Source organism: Pelodiscus sinensis, chromosome 4, assembly GCF_049634645.1.
Source record: "Pelodiscus sinensis isolate JC-2024 chromosome 4, ASM4963464v1, whole genome shotgun sequence".
Classification (NCBI taxonomy): Eukaryota; Metazoa; Chordata; order Testudines; family Trionychidae; genus Pelodiscus; species Pelodiscus sinensis.
Genome location: NC_134714.1, coordinates 116,602,883 through 116,625,959, shown reverse-complemented (window position 1 = coordinate 116,625,959; position 23,077 = coordinate 116,602,883). Strand labels below are relative to the sequence as shown.

Here is a 23,077-nt window from a genome sequence, read left to right as displayed (position 1 = left end):
TAATGCATTTTTCCATCCTCCTCCCACAACCCTGGCAATAAAAATGAGCTCTGATTGGGCCGTTAGGTTGGATGGTATTGCCAGTTCCTCCAGCTCAACCTCAAACCAGAGCCCTTGTTTTGAGCTGGAAACACAGCCTGAACTCTGCAGCTGGAATCAGGTCTACAAAAAATTACTTTTGAGTTTTCCGTAGGGCACCCCCAGAGCCTGGCAGTCAGTTTCCTCCAATATTGCCATTCGTGTGCAGAATAAATGTGCTGTGACCAAGGCATGCACAGACATTGTACCATCAGTAGAAACACATGCTGTGGGAACTCTGCTAATCAGCTGGGTGGGGAGGGGGAGGTTTGGGACTCCTCCTGCCGGCTCCTGGCTGACCCCATGTGCATTACCAGTGCCTATGGCTGCTCAGGCGCACAGCTTACAGGGAACACTGCTAGCCGTGCCCTAAGCTCTGTGACTCTCCAGTGCACCTGCTCTCTTCCCATTCTCACCCTGGGCTGCAACTTCTGTGACCCTGTCTAGAAACAAGAGAAGTTCTTCGTGACCAACTATTGCTGCTTTGTGTAGAGACGAGTGGGGGTAGCCACAAGAGCGGAGCAAAGAGTGGGGAGCCTGTGCCAGGGTAGGGATGGAGGGGGGGCATCTTGCTTACTCTGTCCATCTCTCCCTGGCACAGACATCCGCTCCAGATAAAGCTTTTCCTCCAATTATCGCCAGCTTCACAGTTGCTGAGCTGGCTTGGCAAAGAAGTGAGGCCAAGTGAATGAATCTGTCAGCTCCCAGGGCTGGATGGTGTCAGTGCCCTGAAAGGAGGGGGAAGAGGCTGGGTGTGCTCATGACGGCTGTCAGAGGCTCTGCTCTTTGAAGACTGGCTTGCTCGTTCCGGCTGCTTTCTGGTTTGTAGTTGGTAAAATTCAAGGTTTGAGCCAGAGTTTTCAAATTCCCCCAGTCCCAGCCCTTGAAGCTGTTGGTTGCATCAGTGTCCATAGAGGTGCAAGCCCTGGGCATTCACTTGTAACCAGAACAGCTGTTTTCACTTTGGTGCACATGAGGCTTACACAGCCTTTGACTCAGTTTGCCATCTGTCTGTCTCAGCAATGGCTAACTACTCCTTCTGGGAGGCTGGCCTTTTGCTTGCTTGCTACAGAAATTCCTGGCAGGCAGAGCGATGGAGAAAGGGGAGGGCTGAAGCAGACCCTACAGTTAAAGGCTCTCTCTATTTCCACTCTGGCTCCAGTTGCCCTCCTAATTCCAGCAAAATCTCAGCGGGAAATATTTTCACTGCACAGCTGGAATGTTCTCTGGGATGTAGGTCAGGAATGGGCAACCACTGGCCCTCCATGTCAGTGGGCTGCAAGAGAGTCGTAACCACGATGCGCTCCCGGGATAGGAGAGTTTTGCTGTGTGTGCCGATTAGGCAGTGCTTTGGACGCAGAAGGAGCGCGTGTTGTGTGCAATCTGCACTTGCCTCGCTTCATGTGCGCTTGCGTTAGGTGCGGGTCACTTTGGAAGTACTGGTAAAGGGGGCGGGGGGAAGTACCCAGAAGGAAATCAGGAGAAGTTGGCAGCCCTGCTCCTGGGCAACAGTAAACAAAATTTCTCATTCATGGGCCACATGCAGAGCCCCAGTGGGCTACATGTAGGCTACATGCTGCCCACCACTGGTGTAGGGGGTGTGCTGGCCCCTCGGCATTGGCAAAAAGCAATGGGTGGGGGTGGGTGGGGGTGTGTGTGTGTGTGTGTGTGTGTGTGTGTGTGTGTGAGAGAGAGAGATTTTCTTGTTTGGCCATTTACCTGGATAAGTCTTCCTTTGAATCTCACTAAATCCTTGGACTCCATCATACCTTGTGGCCGTAGATTCCATAGTCTGTTCCTGGCAGAGTGATACTTTGCATCACATTTGAATTTGCTGCCTTTCCATTTCAGTGATTGGGGCAGGCACATGTTTGTGTTATGAGATCCAGCTTCTGTGTGTCTGTGTCTCTCTCTCTCTCTCTCTCTCTCTCTCTCTCTCTCCCTCCAAGCTCTGCATACTTTTCAGAGAGCAGTTTGTCTGCTCTGTAGGAAGCACCTCCCCCCCCCCACGCGCACACTCACCACATACACACTCCAACACTATATGTTGGAACAACAGAGTAAAGGAGGATGCATTGCTTTGCTTGTTCTTACTGGCTGCGTTGAATATTTACCAGGGATTCATTATAAAATTGAAGGTGGGGAATGAACTGTTTAAGAACCCCATGCTCTTAGTCTTGTTTCATTTACTTTTCCTCAAGTTTAGCAAGTTGTTTGGGTTCTTTGAAGTGTTTAGTGCTTTTTCTTCATGCTGATGCACAACCTGAAAACTGCCTGGTCTTGAGATCTGTTATCCTACTCTCCTGTGCTTGGAGAGAAGCTTTTAATCAGAACTTAGTCCCCAGTTTGACCTTTCAAACAGGGGAAGTCTCCATGTGGAAGAGTCATTAATTTCAGGATGGAGAAGTAATTGGGGATGCGGGAGAGAAAGCACAGAATCAGCTGTTTGGTGTAGAAGAAAGAGTGTGGGGAATGTGATACCTCTGTTGCTGAAGCTGGTCGTTAATGGAAAAGATTGCTTTAGTATTTTTCTTCTGCTTAGAGGGGCAGCAGCATCTGAACACCTCCTCCTAGGAGATGACTGCAGTGAAATGCATCTTTCTCTGCCAGGGTAACATGAGCTGGACAAGATCCTTGCTGCTGCGTACTGTCTCCTGCCTGTTACTCATGGCTTCCTGTCACAGTAACAGAGCAGCTGAATACAGGGGCCTTGTGATTTGATGTTTCTTGTCAGAAAAGAAAAAAATAGGAGCCTAGAATAGGAGGCCCAACACTGGGTTGCAAGCAGCTGCTGTATGCTGGCTCACCCAGCATATAGGGGCTGTAAACCCGGGGAAACACTCAAAATATGCAAGTCAGGGGAAGCCTCTTGGGCTGAATTTCTGATGTAGTAACTTTGTCCTTTGTTCTATTTTTTTCTTTTGTTCAGCTGAGCTTGGTCCTGGCTAGATGCAACCCTGTACTCAACGCTGATGTTTCCTCTACTCTGCGGGAGACCACCGATGGATATTTCTCCCGGTCCTTGGCAGGCAACCTCACTGTGCTCTGGAACAGCCTAGCTGTATCCTCAAATGGGAGCATCCCCCCCCACACTGCTTTCATGTGGATGAAAGGAACACGATCAGCTGGCTCTTTCCTCATTTTAACTTTCTTAAATGACTTTGCTCTTTTGTATGTGGCTCCTCTGAGCCCTTCTGTGTCCGGCTGGAGATGGGAGACAGTTACTTTTGGTCCTCTCTGATCTCTTGAATGTACGAAGAGAAGGATCTGCCAACTTCCCTTCTGCCCCCTGCTGGGTTAGGCGTCTCAACCAATGAGAAACCTCTGCTATTCCAGCTACTAGCTATTTGGGGGTAGGAGGAATAAAGCTGAACAGAAAAAGATTAATGGATGTGGTGGGGAAGCAGGGAAATTGCTCGACAGAGTAGGTTAGAGGTGACTTTAAGACTTATTGCACTGGGCCTCCATAATCCTATGAAGCCACAGCAGTACTAGCAACCTAGATCAGTTGGGGGTTTTAAATCCCCCATGTTCTCCTCTCAATGGGGAAACTCACCACCTGTTTCTTTTGCCATCTCTTCGACCATGCCTCTTCTGTTGTGAACTGTAATAGAAGGTAGGGAACACCTATATGACTGTGACCTTCTCCTCTGCCTCCGTGGATGGCCAGGCCAGGTTAGTCTATTCCAATTGAATAAAAAACTTGGGCCCAGGCTTTTCTTATTCTACAACTGTTTCCATACTGAGGTGGTCCTTCACTTGTCTGTCACCGTGCCAATCCCTTCCAGATTCTGACCTACATGAACAAGTAGCAGCTCACACGGGGGGTTGGAGCCCAGGTGGTAGTTTTTTGCCTCTTGCTTCCCCATTGAGTTGGAGGGTTCCTTTCCCATTTGTTACTTACTCTAGCTTAATGGGTTTCTTTTCAAGCTGAACCCCAATGGAGCTGTGTCAAATACTCCCATCAAATGTGTATCCGCAAACCTTGGGTGGCTATGTTGGTGCAGCTTGGAAATAAGCAGTCCTCACCACTTCCCTTGGAGCTGCCTCTGCAGAAGGGTATCTTGGTGTCTGCTGGGAGGACAGGGGGTGGAGAGGGCTTGTTGTGGGACTGAGGGGGCCTCCTGGCAGACTAGTAAACTTCAGACTGCCACAGTAACACAGTATTTGGTTTGCTCCCAGTCCCTGCAAACCAACACACATGAGTCAGTCTGGATACTCCATGTCCTCTATCCCATGTTTTTTTGGCACGTCCTTGACCACCTCTTATTAAAAGGGTTTCTTCTCCCCACTATGCCCACAAAGAGCTGGACAACTCCTCCTACAGCTTGTTCCTGTTCTCAGATAGGAGCCCCTGCCTTATGGAGCCTCTCTCCTCCCTCAATTTGCTTTCTGCTTGAATTGATTCTGTCCTGGATTTATTTTGTGTGTGTGTGTGTGTGTGTGAGCATTTAATAAAATGGCCAACAAAGAGATTGTAACAATTGTGGCTTTGAGTGTTTCACTAATGGTCAAAATGGTCCAGTTCAGACAAAGTTGTTTCCAAAGACTTCACCCTGCCAGCTTCCCCAACACCTTGGGTGAAACAAAAGTTTTCCAGTTCTATGAAATGGAGAGCAAGAGGTGAACAAATACTAGAGGGTCTAGGAAAAGATCCATTTTAACTGATACCAAAGAAGTGTTTGTTGCAGTAGCATATCAAATTGCTTGCCTTAAAACCAGACCTTTAGAAAGAGCAGAAAGCAAAGCTGACCATTTCTGTGCATAGAGATGACCATGATTGGTTCTTTGATTGAAAATGCCAAAATTTGTCAGCTGTGTAAACCTAATCTTGGGAAAACATTGCATGCGGTACTAGGTTACTGTAGCAATGGTAGAAAATGATTGGCTAGTCACTAAATACATCACTTTTCAGGAAGCCAACACATCAGTGAAGGATAGAATGAGGCTGATCTAGGCAAATACCATGATTAGCTTCAGAGGGTTGGTTCCAAATATTGACAGTGTTACCAAACCCACTATACCAAGGCTAACCAGCCTTAGCAGTCATACCTCCCTGGCAGTTTCTGTACCACCCTCTGTACAAGCAGTAGTTGTGCAGTGCTCAGCTTACCTATGCTATCCAATAATGGTTGGAAAAAGGCCAGGCTTCTCTTCGGTCACATCATCTCTTTGCAGTGTCTCCATAGAAGGCTGGAGCTAGAATGGTCTTTCCAGTGGTGCCTTAGCCCAAAACCCTTTTCTCCAGATTTAAAAAAAAGGGGGGGGGGGGGGACAGCGTCTGCCCTGGCCCTCTTTATCCTTTAATAAGGCTTGGGATGCTGCTTTCATCAGCATGTTGAATTTATCTCTAGGAATCTCAAGATGGCCTCTTGCCCAACAGTCAATTCTGTCTAGGAGTGGTAGGGAAGCAGGGAGTCACTTTTAGGTGTCAGCAACATGGATGTTAGAGTAAAATCCTGAACAAGTGGGGTGAGATGGGCACTCTTGAGCAAGATTTGCTCTGGTATGTTCTCTTCCCTCTCCCCTCCATGCTTGGGCCCAGATTCACAAAGGTGCTTAACTCCCACTAGGATAATTGGAAGTTAGGTGCCCAATAGTCTTAGTGAGTCTGGGCCACCGAAATCTTGGGTCAAGTCACAGCTGGTCTCAGTAGAAACAAGTGTCATAGTTGAGGTGCTGGCTTCCATGGAGGAAGGAGCAGATTTCAGAGAGATGCTCTAGAAGAAGCTGTTACCTTTTTGGTGAGGGAAAGAGAAAATCCAGGAGCAATGGGGCCTCAATACTGGTTTGCTTTCAGGAGTTACCTGGAAGAGAATTTTTCCACTCTTTGTTTAACTTTCATCCTTGCTATATCTCCTCCCCTCAGCTGCAGTACAGATAGGCAGCTGGCATTGACCAGCTGCCATGATTATTCAAAAGTGAGCAAAGGACTTGAAGGGAAGTGGGGGCCCATAGCGTTCTGTACTGATCTGAAACTCGGGCTCGCCTGAGATGGTGCCTAATGTCACATGACCTGTTCTGCAGTGAGTGACAGACAGCAGCGGGGGTGAGGTGGTGTTCTTTGCTTCACAGCAAAGAATGCCCTAATACTTTCTGATAGAAATGTAGCCGTGTTAGTCTGGGGTAGTTGAAGCAAAATGCAGGACAATGTAGCACTTTAAAGACTAACAAGATGAGCCCACGAAAGCTCATCATCTAATAAACCATCTTGTTAGTCTTTAAAGTGCTACATTGTCCTGCATTTTGCTTCAACTAATACTTTCTGTGCTCTCCTTCTCACAGCTCACCCTTGTGCTCCCCTTCCCTTCAGGAGAGATGTCTTTGCAATGTATGATCCCAATGAGAAGCAAACCTTTCACAGAGGGCTAGGCTTGGGGCTAGAATAACTCTTCTTCCATGTGCAAATTAAACTTGCCCTGAGAATTCCCATGGGTCCATTTTTCACTGCTTTGGGGCTAGATTCTGTTGCCTCTCATTCATGCTATGCAGCACCATGGGCCCCCTGACTTGTACTGGAATAACAGTGACATAATGGACTCTGTGGTAGCATTTACCTCTGTTCCATAAAATTATGCAGTTCTCACCTATCTAGATGCTCATCTTGCCCTCATCAACGGATGGAGCCTCAGACCTTCATGAATTTATCCACCTGAAGCCTGTGACGTAGTAAAGAAGTGTCCCCCTTTTATAAAGGAGGAACCGAATGGATGAACTGACTTGCTTGCAGTCATGCAGGCCATCTGTGCCGGAGCTGAAGTGAGATGTCTTGAATCTTAGTCCAGAATTTTAACTGCAAGACCCTCCTTCCCCCTCTTGTGGTGCATTCACAATTCTAAGCAATGTTTCCCTGCAAGGCTGGCTGGAGAGGCTTGAACCAGACCTTAAGCTCTGAACACCACACCTTGAATCTGAGACCTCCAGCTAGACTGAGCCTGTGGTTGCTACTGTAATGAAAAGAATATTATTCATAGGGGCAGGCTTCATGGATGCTCTGGAACTGGAGACGGTCGAGCAACCTGGGCCTGGAGGAAGGAAGCCAGCCCCTTGCTGCTTCACTTCTTTCACTAACACACGCACGTCTCAGTGCTGCTTTCTGGAAACAAATCAATGCATGAAGTCTGGTGCTTTTTGAGAGCAAGACTAAAATGAAAAGTGTGTGTGATTTAAAAACTGCAGTGAAATGTGGTTTAATTTCAGCCTTTGCAGCAGGGTTTCAAAATTCTAGAAAGACTAAAAACCTGATGAAAATAAGTTGAGAAAAATCTCAAGTAGTCACTGTTTCCAGTGCTTGCTCCGTTTGAAGACTGAAGGCTGAATCTGAACTAGTGTCTGTTTGTAGCAATAAAATAATTGATGGGGCAGTTCTGGGATTGCATTTATGAGTGCACACAATTTACATAGGAAAGAGTCTGACTGAAAGCCCTGTGACAGGGCAGGTTAGAGCGGATTACTTGAGGGCAGACAGGAACAGCTAACCTGAGGCTATTAAGGACAGAATGGAAGCAGCTGGGATGGGGCTGCTATAAATCAATTAAAGCCCAGTTTATTTAATTTTAGGCAGCCATGGGTTCTAAATGCCTTCTCTGCTGAAGGGGTAGGGGGAGAGACTGGTAGAGGAGTTTGGAGCGATACCCATCCTGGATAAGAAAAGAATCAGATAAGCCGAGAGAGAGAACAACTGCATTGCCAGAGACAACAGGGTAGGTGAAGGGCTCCTACCCAAGTAGCCTGAAAGCCTGGCTAGTAGCCAGGGAGGAATGGTATCCCAGCCCAGGCTGACCAGGGGCATAAGCCCCAACACTCTTAGCTGTGGGACAGAAGCATAAATGCTGTCAAGGACAAGTGGGACCTGTGCCACTGCACTTACTGTGAGTTAGTGGAAAGGGATCAGAGGCCTGGGAGTGGGGCTGGTCCTGTCACAAGCCCCCTGAAATGGATAGACTCCTACAGACTTCAGTGGACTTTGGATCAGACCATGAGTGAACTGCAAAAAGCAAGGGAATTAGGTAGATTTCTAAGTCAAATTAATTGTGGTGGTTTTTTGGTTTATTTAAATTGCACTTGTGCCCACTGGAAATAGAACTGGTGTCTGAAAATCTGGGCTGTCAGGTTTTTCCTCACGGAGAAATTAATAGAACTTCCACAGATAATGAAATAGTACAGGATAAGTGTTTTGAAAACCCTCAGGGTGAGTATACTGACATCTCCTCCGCTTTTGTTGGTTCACATTCTTAGATGTGATATTTACCCATGTATCACTGGAACAGCCTCTTTTGTTCCCCCCCCCCAACTGCATAAAGAGGGGGTCTGATGTTGGCCAATAATGTGTTTGTAGCTATAATTAATACAGAATGAATAGTTTTTTAAGGCTAGAAAGGACCCCTGCCATTTATTCTGACTTCCTCGATTACACAGGGTTTAGATTTCACCCAATGAATCTTGCCGTGAGGTCACTAATGGTAGTATGAATAGTTGAGCTGTGGTTTAGCTAGAGCATATCTTTCAGGATGACACGTAATCTTTGCTTAAAGACTCAAAGGGATGGAGGATTTGCCATGCTAAACTGTTTACATTTTATTTAAATAGTATGGTAAAACACAGAGGGGAAAACTCCAATCCAGGTCTCTGGCATTCACGCATGGATGGGTCCAGTTAGACTACCCAGAATGAAAACAGCTCTTCATCCCAGTGCATAATCAGATGTTTTATGAGGTTTGGAAAAAGTTGGGTAACTCTCACTGATGTCCATCTTCATTTTGCACAACTCTGCACTGCCGGGCTTTGTCTGGAAGTCGCAGTAATGAAGTCTGTCGCTGTGTTATTTCTGGCTTTAATAAAAGCAGCAACTATTAAGCGTCAGGCCTGAGATTTGAGAGTTGTGGTATTGACTTCAATGGGGAAAAGATTAGGCACAGTTTAAATAAAGCATCCCTTGCAAGTTTCCAAGTTTTATATCTACACCAAAGAAGTTTGGATAAGCTTCAGACAAATATGTGACCTTTTCATTCCAAACTGAAACATCAAGATTGCTGGAAGTTTGCCAGTCACTCAGCGCTGGCTGGAATGTGAGAATACCTCTTCGTGGCTGTTCCACTGCTGAGCCTTCAATTTGTGCTCCTTGTCTCTGGTTTATATAGGACGGTGTTTTAGAAATTGGAGCTAGCATCCTTCCTGCAACTTGCTCTGCATTCATATTTAACACTGGGTTGTGGCGATCAATTTAAAGATGCATAGAGCCAGAAATTCAGCTGATATAAATCCATGTTGCTTCACTGATGTAAATAGATCTGTGCTGAGCCATCTGGCTTGTGAATGTTAAGGCTACAAGTATTTTAAATGACTACCTGTATAACACAGGCCACAGAGTTTCATCCTGGGACTCCTACACTGAGCCAATAAGATCTGTTTCATGAGTGGTAACAGCTACATTAGACCCCATCATTTTTTAGAAAAAAATAATCCCAATTATATATGTACATTACTTTGCATTTATCCACATTTAATTTAATCTTCTATTTTGTTGTCCAGTCACCAAGTTTTGTGAGTTCACTGGCAACTTTTGAGAGTCTGCATTGGCCTTAACTACCACTGTTTACCCCCCCTTCCCCAGATGTTTTATGAATATGTTGAACATTGCTGGTCCCAGTACAGATCCATGAGGTACACCACTAATTACCACTATTTGTCTTTTAACCAGTCGAAATCCACTGATTACTTTTGTCCAAATGTGTGTTGACCCCTCCAAGAATTCTAATAGATTGAAGCATAATTTCCCTTTACAAGAGTTGTTTTGACTTTTCCCCAACAAATCATGGTAATCGACATGTCTGATAAACCGATCTGTGACTGATAGCAGCAAATATTTTTGTTAGCAGTGACAGGACATTAGGTGTGTGTCTAAACTATATGGCTCCATCGATGGAGCCATGTAGATTAGGCTGATTGGCAAAGGGAAATGAATCTGCAATTTAAATAATCGCGGCTTCATTTAAATTTAAATGGCTGCCGTGCTGAGCTGACAAACAACTGATCAGCTGTTTGTCGGCTCAGCGCGGCAGCCATTTAAATTTAAATGAAGCCGCGATTATTTAAATTGCGGCTTCATTTCCCTTTGCTGAACAAACAAATCTACATGGCTCTGTCGACGGAGCTATGTTGTTTAGACGTACCCTAGGGCTTTGTCTATACTGCAGAGTTTTTGTGAAAGAAGCCTTTTGCGGAAGACTTCTTGTGCAAAAACTTCTTGTGCAAAAGTGCGTCCAGATCTCAAAGCACATTGCAAGAGCAATGTGCTTTTGTGCAAAAGAGCATCCACACTGCATGGATGCTCTTGCACAAGAAAGCTCTGATTGCTATTCACAGAATGGCCATAAGAGCACCTATGCTTTTTCCCATAGGAGTTTCTTGTGCAAAAACCCCTCAGCTGCGTCTAGACTGGCATGATTTTCCACAAATGCTTTTAATGGAAAAGTTTTTCCGTTAAAAGCATTTACAGAAAAGAGCATCTAGATTGTCATGGACGCTTTTGTGCAAAAACCCTTTTTGCAGAAAAGCGTCTGTGCCAATCTAGACGCGGTTTTGTGCAAGAAAGCCCCAATCGTCATTTTCGCCATCGGGGCTTTTTTGCGCAAAACAGTTTTCAGCTGTCTACACTGGCCCTCTTGTGCAAATGCTTTTGCACAAGAGGGCTTTTTCCCGAGCGGGAGCAGCATAGTATTTGCGCAAGAATACTGACAATCTTACATGAGATCGTCAGTGCTCTTGCACAAATTCAATCGGCCAGTGTAGACAGTTGGCAAGTTTTTCCGCAAAAGCAACTGCTTTTGCAGAAAAACTTGCCAGTCTAGATGCAGCCCTCCAGAGTGTCCATACCTACCTTCTTGCACAAGAGCAGTAGCACAAAAAGGAGTTATTCCTTGTGGGGAGAGGAGTAACTCTACTGGCAAAAACCCTCTGTTCTGTCCATTTTCTTGTGCAAAAATGCGCTTGAGGTGTGGACGCTCCACTGGCTTTTGCAGAAAAATGGCTGGTTTTGTGCAAAAACCTTGCAGTGTAGACATAGCATAGATGGACAAGGCTCTGAGTTACTACACACAATTCTTTCCTACGTATCTGGCTGGTGGGCCTTGCCGATACACTCTAGGTGTAACTGATTGGCATACTTGGGATAAGGAGTAAATTTTCTCCCAGATCAGACTGGCAGAGACCCTGGAGATTTTCATCTTTCTTTGCAGCATGGCTCACAGATCATTTTCAGGTTTAAACTAGTGTGAATGGTGGATTCTCTGTAACTTCAAGTCTTTAAATCATAATCTGAGGACTTCTCTAACCCAGCCAGAATTTATGGGACTATTACAGGAGGGGGTAGTTGAGGTTCTGTGGCTTGCAATGTGCAGGAGGTCAGACTAGAGATGATCATGATAGTTCCTTCTGGTCTCAAAGTCTATAGTTTCCACCAATTTGCCTAGTACTGAAGTTAGACTTACTGGCCTGTAATTGCTAAGATCACCTCTGGAGCCTTTAAAAATATAAAGTAAGTAGATTACATTTCTTAAGTCACTCATTACAAGGTATAGTGATAGAAATGTAGCCGTGTTAGTCTGGTGTAGCTGAAACAAAAAACAGGACTATGTAGCACTTTAAAGACTAACAAGATGATTTATTAGGTGATGAGCTTTCGTGGGCCAGACCCACTTCCTCAGATCAAATAGTGGAAGAAAATTGTCACAACCATATATATCAAAGGATACAATTAAAAAAAATGAACACATATGAAAATGAGAAATCAAATTTCAGAACGGAAGGAGGATGGGGGGAGGGGGTAAATGCCTGTGAGCTAATGATATTAGAGGTGATAATTGGGGAAGCTATCTTTGTAATGGGTAAGATAATTAGAGTCTTTATTCAAACTTAGGCATAAAGTGTTGAATTTAAGTGCTACATAGTCCTGTTTTTTGTTATTGCAAGGTATGTTTTCCAGGCCATGAGCAGTCTTGTAGTTCTTCTCTGAACCCTGACCAGTTTTTCAACATCCTTTGAAGTTATTGCCACTATATCCTAATATAGTCTGTATCAAACCATGAAGCATCAAAGTAGATAAATAAATCATATAGCATCAGTTTATTGTAACAAATGGGAACAAAAATGAATCTAATGACCTTGCATTTATCATGGATAGCCACCTTATTGGTCTCTTGCCTCCATCACTTGTTAGCTAAGCACATAATGACATTGATTTGCACTAACAAAATTAAGGACCTCGCTTGTTTCAAGACTATAGTCAGCTGAGTGCTAATTTTCCTTTGGATCGTCTTAGTTTGAAATGGCAGGTAAATCACTAAAACATTGTATGGAAATAGAACCAGTGGTGTCATGATATTTATAGTACCAAACGAATCCAAGGGATTAGTGCTTCTAAATAAAACCTTCTCTTTGACAGGTGGAAAGTTCCATTGGCTAAACGTAGCATGAAGACCTACTATCAGGTAACACCATTGCATGTCACTAGATGTTCCTTAGCACGATTTGGCATCTGAACTATTACAGATTTGAAAGGCTAGTGGTGGAGCCATGGTGCCAGGGTGAATATTCTGGGATGGTCATGTCAAATGAGGAAAGGCCAGTGAAAAAGTGAAATGCCAGTGGCAAAGGTTAGTCATTTCAAGTCAAATGTGGTTAGAAAACATCTCTGCCAACTGTATCAGCTTAGCACTAGGCTCACTAGGAGGGCAGCAACATTATCACCAACACAAGACACCTTCTCTCCAATCTAGTGTAAAACCCTCACAATGCTCCTTGCAAATTACCTCCTTGTCTTGAGTCTGCACTGACTAGGTGAGTTGTCCAAAGTTTGTTCAGGTAGGTCACATCTAGACCACGGAGAAGATTGATGCTGTACAGTCAATCTTCTGCTTTCGATTTAGTGGGTCTAGTAAAGACCTGCTAAATTGAAGGCTGATTGTGCTCCTGTTGATGCTGGAACTCCTACTCCTAGCAAGAAGTAAGGGAAATCAACAGGAACATTTCTCCCATTGAACTCTCGCTGTGAGGACAGCACCAAAGCGTGTCTTAAGGTAAGTCAACTCCAAATTCTTTTTTCATAGCTGGAATTGCATACCTTAAGCTGACCTTCAACAGCAGTGTAGACGTGGCCTAAATCTCTCCTCCATCTGTGCTGTGCATCTGGTGACCAATGGATATAAAATCATTTTCAATAGGGACAGAACTAGTAATAGAAAGATGGCAGAACTGATTTTTTGGAGATCCTCAAAGTAGCTTCAAAGTTCAATCAAATTTACCCTTGTCTGCTTGGTTTTGGAGCTGGTGAAATGTGCCAGGATGACAGCCAAAAGACCGAAGTACTGTGCTTATCCAGCACTGCCACCAGCAATCCAAGCTTCCTCATTTGCTCACCCTAAACATTAACGTGCCTCCAATATGACTAACAGGGACCACTTCTTGTACCAAGAGGAAAGTTCATTTCCCATGTTCATTCAGTCTGTGGCCTCTCTTCTGAAACTGACAGGGTAGCCAGAATGTTGCTGATGGCTTTGGTGCGTGGACACATGGTCACTAGGAATTGCCTTGAGACCATCAATTCATTTCAAGAAAGTCACTAAGGAACCTTCAGGTGCAAACAACAGCTGGCCTTGTCTGACCTGGCTCTAAAGAGGAAAGGCTCCATGTTCTATTACTAGTCTGTGCCCATCCCGTCCTCTTCTTATTTAGGCATTTGCAAAAGATGCATCTAAAAATGAAATAAACTGAGACTATGAACAGACTAACCAGCCCCAATGGGTTAGCACTTCAGCTGGCGTGTATTGTCATAGCTCCATTGACTTTTATAGAGGTAGGCTGATTTACAGCAGCTGAGGCTCTAGCCCTTTTGTTCTCCCGCTTGACTTAAAATCAGTGTAGATAATCAGTGCCCTTTGTTTGTTCCTGCTTGTTATTGAGCTTTTGGCTTTCTGCCTCTGCTATGCAAAACTTAGCTAAACTTTCCTCTTGCATGGGGATGAAGTCTAGGGCTTGACAAAAATTCCTGCTTCCAGGATTTCACAGAACTCCCCTGAATTATCAGGCCAGGAGCTGTTACATCTGGAGGCTGAGAGTTGTGGGAATGGCAAGGAGATGGTTGTGGTTTGAGATTTTCATAGTGCATCTGCCCAGTGCTATCTGTACTGGGCAACTCTACCTTACCCCAACTGACCATGGTCCCTGGGACATGACAGACCCACTCAGGATTGCTGGAGCAAAGCATACACTGGCTATGCTGTGTGCCTCTTATACAGAGGTGGAGGAAAACTCCTATGGGTGTTGGATATACTAGCTCTTAATAGCTGAGAGCTCTTTCTATGCTGGAGGACTTCTCAGTTGGATGGCCCAGACTGCTTTCCAGCTCCTATATGTTATAAAGGCACTCAAAGAGGCTGGAAAACACTAAAGAATCTGGCCCTGAATGTTAATCCTTGCTTAATGCATGATATATATTCTCAGTGTAATCTAAAGAGCAACGATTGTGAAATGTAAGGGAAACAGGTTTTGATAACAGTGATGAGGTTTCCACTTAATCTTCCTCTTCTTAGCTACAGCAGCAAACAATGGAATGTTTTATGACCTCACAGAATTTGCTGCCTTTCAGCACAACATACACTTGAGGAAAGTTTAAGTTTAGATATTGAACTGTTAGAATCAAATTCAGCTCTGGTGCAACTGAGCATAATTCAGCTAAATTCCTTAGAGCAGCATCTTCTTACCACGGCTGCTTAGGCCATTACACTTTCAAAATGAAGTCACAGCTTTTCAGGAGTACTAATGCTTCTAGTGATCACATGTTACTCAGTGCTCTGACTAGCAGAATGGGAAAACAAGAGGCAGCAGTAAATGAAGCTAATCGAAGGAAACTTAGAAAGGCCTTTGTAAATAAGATTTTTTTTTCAACTGAGTTTTAAAAATACTAGGATAGCTTCTCCTCCACTGAAGCTAACTAAACAATTATGCAACCTACTCTTAATTACGAGAGCTGGACTTGAGTCTGAAAATTTACACTTGCATCTGAAATCAAGGCATGTTCTGATTAGGGATGTTAAATTTTGATGAATCAGCTAATCATGTAGTCGATGGAATTTCTCGATTAGTCAATAAGAGGGGAAGAGGTCACTCCCTATCCCTGCTGTACCTCTGCCTTTGAAATGTAGCAAGAGCCACCAGCAACTCTTGCTACATTTCAAGTGCAGAGGTGTAGTGGGGAACCCGGACCAGGAGGCAGAAGAGCAGCAGGGAACCTGGGGTGAGTAGGGACTAAAGCAGTCCCTGTTCATGCCGGGTCCTGATTGCGGTGCCTCTATCTTTGAAAAGTAGCAAGAGGTATGGGCTCATGCCTGGTCCCCTGCTACTCCTCTGCCTCTCCTGCCCTGCTGCAGAGATGGTGCTGGGGGAGAACTGGATATAAGCTAGCTCCCCCCAGCACCAGCTCCTGCTCCCCCTCTTGTGGGGTGAGGGAGAACTGACTAGTTCAGTAGTAACTGGACTAGTCACTTACATTCCTAGTTCTGATCCGTGGCCAATTTTAAAATTTAGAACCCCCCCCCTTTGCCACATCAAGGGGGAAGTTCAGTAAAGGATTCAGCCTGGCCACATCAGAAGGAGGGGAAATGCTAGGGAAGCACCTTGAAGAGTTCCGATTGCACCTGGAGGCAAGAATTCAACAGGAGTCCATACTGGAGAGAGAGAGCAGAGACCGTAGGTGGGGTGCAGAAGGAGATATAATGTGGGAACCTATGGGAGTTCCGGCATTATTAGCAGACCACTTGCTCATGTTCAGCGTCTCCCTTTTCTATTCCATGTCACATTTCTGTGACAAGCGGGGACTTTTTACACCACGGAATCACAGAGACATAATGTAGCAGCAGAGCTGGAGTGGGACCACTGGCATCCTCCCCCTTTTATCTGAAACTTGAGTAGCATAAAGTTTGGGGCCCCTTCATCTGCAGTTTGGGGTGCAGGTGACTGGTCAGTATTATCTGCATATATCTCAATTATTCTTCCTCCCCACTGCAGGGACATTGGGCACTGGTGCAGCTCAGTCCCTCCTATTCTCTGCTGGTGGCATACAAGAGTTTCTAGTCTTCTGTGGGCTGGAATATTTTGGTTGATGGTTTAAGTGTGCAGATGCTGGACGGTGTTGGCAGCTTGTATTGTGCTACAGGTTATATCTCCCTAAACCAGGACTCTTTGGTCCAGCAACATCATGGTTTGGCAGGATCATGGATATTCCTGGAGCACCAAACCCAGGAACAGGGATGTCTGACCATGGGGAAGGAGCATGGCTGGGGGGACCAGCAACTCAGCTGAGAGCCCAATGTGTGTGTGTTTGGGGGGGGTGGCCCTAGCATCCAGGGACCTCCAGCCCAGTAGCGGCTCTGAAGCTCAAGCTGCAGTCAGGGAGTTCTGACCCCAGTGACAGCGAGGAAGTTCTGGCCATTAAAGGAGGGACCAGTCAGGTCCTGAGGGCATTGGACCAGGGAGGTCCAACCTGTAGATGTCAGACCAGATGATGTGGTGATCACTTCTGGCTTAACCTCTATGGCCTTATGAACCCATAGCCTAGCAAATACTTGATCACCCTATGCAAATGAGGAATCTGGACTTTGTTTTTCATGGGACCATGAGCATGAAAGTTCCTCAATCTAAAATGATGCTCTTCTGATATTTTGGAGTCTCCTTGCGAAAACTTAATCCTAGAGATTCCTCTGTTGGGTGCAGAAAATGAAAGCATTTGATACATTCGTTTAAAGGCTATTTTGTGGCTCCCTCCTTCCTTCCTCCCCAATGTTTAGAGAGATTATGGTGAAAACACCATGGAATTTAGGCTGATCAGTGCAACATGGAGAGGTGTTGTGGGTTTGGCATAGGGGGGGCTAACTCTGGTCACTCTTTCATCTTCAGCGATGTGTCGGCAAATATTGCGCAATATCAGATCCAAGAGCTTTGAGGATCACTTGACAAGGAATCCCCACTCCTTCCTTTGGAAGAGAGAGAGAGACCATCTACACATCCCAGCTTCACCTGCACAATGGATAATAGACCAAGGATTCTGATCCCATTCTACCCAATTCAAATGTTAATGCAACTGCTGAGAAATATAACAGCCACACATCCATCTATAAATTCTATAAATGCATCTCTAAGGGTTTGTCCAATGTGTGTTGGGGGGATCTCTATTAAACATTGACCAGTTTACCAACTTATAAATTGTGAAGGTTGGTAGGAGCCCTTATGTCCTGTCTCTCTAGCAAGGTACTTATCTTAGTATGTGCCTTTTTATTGGCAACCACTGTAATACATTGAAAAGAAGTGTGATCTGTCTATGAGGCGTATCCCTTTTTTAACCCAGAACTGTTGATCACACATTCCCTGCAAACATCCTTTTTCTGAGATGTAATGCTGTGTCCTGGAGCCCTTAAAACAAGGATGGGGAACCTTTTTAGGGTCAGGGATCACCAGAAAAATCAGTTGGGATCTGCACACAAGTGAAAACTGCAAAAAACAAAACAAAACAAAATCCCTTCACTTACATGGCCCCTGACTGAAAAGACCCTTCACATATTCCCCTCTCAGCCTAGTAGATTTTGTGTGCTCCAGCCCAGGAGTGGGGAAGTGGGGAAGTGGAGGGAGGGCTGGAGTGCCAGCACAGACTCCCCAATACTGGGGAGGTGCCTTGGGCCTTACAGGCCAGATCTAGGCAAGCGGGAGACCACATCCGGCACCCTCAGGCCTGAGGTTTCCCACCCCTGCCTTAAAGGCTTATTTTTGGAAAAAAAGCAAAAGGCAACACTGGGTGGGAAAATGGCATGTCCATCCCATGAGAGTTTTCAAAATTTTAAATGGTTTCCCCAACCTAACACAGGACAAAAAGTCAAAATCTTGAATGTTTTTCCGATAATCTGAAAAAAGGATTCAGATTGGGTTTATTGAAACATTTTGTTTAGCTAATTTTAACATTTCATTTTGTTTTTCATTTTTTATATTTTAAACCTATAAATCCACTATGATTTTGAAATGAAAAGACATTTCAAATTGAAAAAGAAAACTTTGTTTATTAAAAAATGTCAACATGGTTCAGCAAATTTGAAACTTTTGCTTTAAAAATCTTCCAGTGGGAGTTTTGATGACTCAATGTTTGGGCACTGGAAAATTCCTCACAAGTTATAACAAAACAGATTTTAACACTCTCCTTTACAAGAGAAACAGGACAGGACAATAGACTGCTGTATTTTAGAATAGGAGTGAGTTCTTTCCTTTTAAAATCTTGGATATAATTTTTTAATTAAAACACACTGTCAAATTGAAAGAGTAATGTAGGGGGGACACAAAGGGTCATTCCTATGTTTGGTGGTTGTCAATATTTTCGTTAATGATTTGGAGTGGAGGGTATGCTTATAAAATTTGCAGATGACACCAAGTTGGGAGGGAAGAAACAATGGACCTAATCTGAGGCAAGGAAGATTTAAATTAGATGTCAAGGAAAACTTTCTAACTAGAAGGGTAATTCAGCTATGGAATAGAGTCTCAAGGGAGGCTGTGGAATCATTGTTGTTGGAGGCTTTTAAAAACAGGTTGGACAAACAGCTGGCAGGGATGGTCAATGGTTCCTTGGTCCCGCCTCAAAAAATGAGGTTTACAGGATCTTTCGAAAAAGGGTTTTATTTTCGAAAGATTCCCCATCTAAACTGCAGTTTTTCTATCGAAAAGCCCCGTTTTGGAAAAAACCCGCATCTGCCATTATGCAAATGAAGCACAGGAAATTTAAATCCTGGCTTCATTTGCAATTTTGAAGTGTCCAATTTACATCCCCTTTTCGAGAAAAGAGATGTAATCTAGACACACTCTAAAAGTCCACTTGTTTTACAGCAAGAACGATGGCAGTATTTTTACAGAAAATTCAGTATTTTTTAATAGACATGAACCTGCAGAACAGGTGGATTTTCAAGGACCCTGGGATTAAATAAAGAGATTTCACCTATCTGTAGTATTACTATGTGTGATCAGAGTGACTGTTTTAGTGACAAGTCTCAGAGCAGTATCTGTGTTAGTCTGTAACTTTAAAAACAACTAGCAGTCCTGCGACACCTTAGAGACTAACAAATATATTATTAGATCATAGTTTTAGTGACAGGCAGTCCTACAGCCTCTATGATACCCTTACCAAGATAGTTTCCCCAATTATCACCTCTAATACCATTAACTCACAAACATCCCACTCTCCCTACCTCTAATATCATCAATTCACAGACACTTACCTTCCTTCCTTCCCCCCCCCCCCTGCATCCCCCTCCTTTTCTGCAACGTGATTTGTCCTTTTCATATTTGTTCATTTTTTTTAATTGTATCCTTTGGTATATATGGTTGTGACTACTTTCTTCCACTATTTGATCTGAGGAAGTGGGTCTGGCCCACGAAAGCTCATCATCTAATAAACCATCTTGTTAGTCTTTAAAGTGCTACATTGTCCTGCATTTTGCTTCAGCTACCCCAGACTAACACGGCTACATTTCTATCACTATACCAAGAAAGTCTTCCTATTCAAATATTAGTACCTAATCTGTTTGTTATATTATTTCAAAGCAATTTCAAAAGCCAGCTGGAGAGAGAAACTACAGAACTTGTCTTCATTTACAAGTTTGACACCTTATAGAGATGTAAACAAAGACCTTAACTGGACTGGCTGCTACATTCCACACCCTAATGACATAAAAAGGTACTTAGAAGACTTAGAGCCCACTCTATTAGCCTCATTTAGCACGTACACTCTACTTGACAATTTTTTCCCCTTTTCTTTCCCTCCCCATCCCCTCTTTCTCTGCTATTTATTTGTAACCTGGACCCCTTAACTCCTTTCATCTGAAAAAGCTCGTGATACCATGTACATTTTTTGTTAGTCTTTAAGGTACTACAGAACTATTCATTTTTTTAAATTTAATCTGATTGTACTCATCTTAGATGTACTAAGCTGGTTGTCAAGCTCAGGTGTATGTTTGTTGCTTGTAAAGCCATACAAATATGAATGTGCAGCATTTAGATTAGCATTCAAAAACACTGGACTCCATCTGTGACATGAATGATTAACTTCAATACGTCAGTCAATAGAGGGAACATACGAAAAGGTCTGATTCCAACTCCTGCACAAAGTAAGCATGTGATGCAGTATATGCCTTATAGATACTCCTAATTAACCAGTCTTGGCACAATTCCCTGTTGAAAAGAGATGCAGAGTTTGCTTAAGTTTATTCTATGGTTATTTGCCTATGGTTTATGTATCCTAGGCACTGGTTCTTAATAAAAGTCAAAAATCAGTATCATGTATCTTGCTCTGGCAGAAAAGTCTGTGTCATATAAAAACGGAGTAAACCCTCACCATAAGGTTTGAGATAAGCAGCAAAATGTCCTTTAGCTGGGTTCTTTGTGACTCAAACATACACACATAAGAGATAGTCACACACCTGCATTTGTTTTCCTTAGTGTCATCTTATAGACAGATGGTGATATAATAGTTCAACGTGGCTCAACAACCCAGGTAGCTTGCCACAGCCTCACTTAACTAAGTCTCATAGCTCTTAAATCCAAATGGTCATCTTCCATTGTTTGGGGCATTCGTTCATTAGAAAGTGAGGGATAGTTTGCTGCCAGAAGCTTATTCTTTATGTTGGTGATAGTATACAGAGCACAAGATGTTGTACTGCTGACAATTCCTGGATGATTCAAGGAACAGAACAAGGAGTCTGAGGACCAAAGATATGACAGGTTTAAGAAAGAGTGGGTAGAAGAGAAAGACACTATACTGAGCAGATAGGCAATATAGAAAGCAGAGATAGTCAGTGGGAAAAATACCTTAGGAGATTTATGAAACAGATGCATGAGATGAAACTTAACAGGTGAGGTTTACCGCTTAAGACATGGCTGCTCAACTTTGGAAGCCCCGGGGGCCACAATGGTACTCACAGCACATGCCGAGGGCTGCAATTCAAGTGTGGCTGCATATACATGCAAATATATATGCAAATAGCTTCTTTCACATAACACCTCAGCGCTCCCAGCACCTCCTCCTCCCTATGGGCTAGAAATGCCAACACCCTGTATCCATCTGTTCCAGCCAGCCTGTCCACTTGCGTCTTTCAATGCTCACCCCACCTTGGAGACGCCTCCCCATTGTGGAGCATGTTCCCAGTGGAGGCCATCTTCAAAGGATCCCACTCACCAGCCGCGTGTTGAGTAGCCCTGGTTTAAGGTAAACAGGTAGGGGCCACTGCAGAGTTGGAGCAGCCCCTGACTGCTGCAACCTGGGCCTTTAATTGATTAACCAGTTAAATGGGATTTTACGTCCCTACTAGGAACAGAAAGATAATGCCTAGATTAGGATATTGCACAATATATATGCATGAGCTCCTCAGAGACATGATTCATGAGGCTAGAAGGTGATGTATAGAATGTATAAGTAATACGTGGAACAGCTGGATGACTCATTGAGCAGATGGCTGTGAATGAAGCAGAGAAAGGAGCTATGGAACAGATGGATGATGCAAAAAGCACACAAACACTGTGTGGAGCAGCTATACAATCCATGCAGTTTGTGGTCGGTGCCTAGAGCAGCTGTGTGCATGCAGTGATCAGCAGGGTGTCGAGAAAGCATATTGATAAGATGTTTCATGGAACAGATAGCCAACGTCAGACCTGATCCTCCACCTGTGAAATTTATGGGAGTTTTACCATTGATAGTCAATGGGAATTGGATCAGAGCAATAAGGAACGGATACAGTAGATGATGCATGGATTAGATACTATAAAAGCAACAAGGAGTCCTGTGGCACCTTATAGACTAAGATGTATTGGAGCATATGCTTTCGTGGGCAAAGACCCACTTTGTCAGCTGAATGTCATCTGACAAAGTGGGTCTTTGCCCATGAAAACTTATGCTCCAATACATCTGTTAGTCTATAAGGGTGTGTCTACATAGCAAAGTTATTTCGAAATAACAGCCCTTATTTTGAAATAACTTTCCTAGTGTCTACATAGCCAAACCACTATTTTGAAATAAATTTGAAATAGCAGAACGCTTATTTTGAATTTGGTAAACCTCATTCTACAAGGAATAACACCAAATTCGAAATAGCTATTTCGAAATAAGTGCTGTGTAGACACTTATTTCAAAATTGGGGGCCTCCAGCCTTCCCAGGTGCCCTAGTGGCCACTCCAGCCTCAACCAAGAACAGTTCTCTCCCTCCCCGCCTCCCCGGAGCTCTTAAAGGGGTAGACTCTGGCCACAGTGCCTGTGCCAGCTCTAAGCTTGCCAGCCCAGAGCCAGCAGTCACTGCCCCTGACCCAGTGGCCCGAAAACATGAGCCAGCAAGCCACTGACTGCCAACCCTCCACCGCTCCCCAGGAGCAGTCTGCCAGCTCCCAGGAGCCTGCCAGGACCCGGAGAAGGTGGGCACCTTCCTGGCCCAGGATGGAGATCATGGACCTTATTCAGGTTTGGGGGGATGACCTCAATGTCCATGATCTCCACACTAGATGGGGGAACGTGGTCATCTATGGCAGGATAGTTGCCAGTCCGGCCACCAAAGGCCACATGCAAACCCAGGAGCAGGTTCGCATGACAATCAAGTTGGTCCGGTGAGACCCACAGCCCTGAGCCCTGAGCTTCCCCTCCCACTTCTTCCCCTTGCTTCCCCCTTCCAGCTCCCTCCTTCGAGGTTTCCCCCTCCCCTCTCCCACCTTCTCTTCTCCCCTCTCCTGCCTCCTTTCCCCAGTCTCACCAGAGTTTCATTCCGTCTCCTTCCCCCCCAGTTTTGTTAAATAAAGAGAGTTTGTGTTCATGAAAATACATGTATTTTATTTGACATCAGGAAGGGGGGTTAGGGACGGGTAAGTGGAAGGATGTAAGGGAGGATTGAGGCACATACCCCCAGTGGAGCAGCCCGGGGAGGCTCTTAGTGCT

The 23,077-nt window shown here is 44.5% G+C and overlaps 2 protein-coding genes across 7 annotated transcripts in view; one reads left to right on the top strand and one right to left on the bottom strand.

Annotated features, from left to right (window-relative positions):
• Positions 1–4,562, top strand: part of LSP1 (lymphocyte specific protein 1) — a 93,274-nt gene extending 88,712 nt beyond the window's left edge. For all 6 annotated transcript variants that reach the window (XM_075928153.1, XM_075928152.1, XM_075928155.1 and 3 more), the window contains one exon: positions 3,008–4,562. The gene's annotated coding sequence lies outside the window, so the exon portion shown is untranslated. The remainder of the gene's footprint in view (positions 1–3,007) is intronic.
• The window catches only part of PRR33 (proline rich 33), a 34,021-nt gene that overhangs the window by 8,044 nt on the left and 2,900 nt on the right, over positions 1–23,077 (bottom strand). The window lies entirely within an intron of this gene.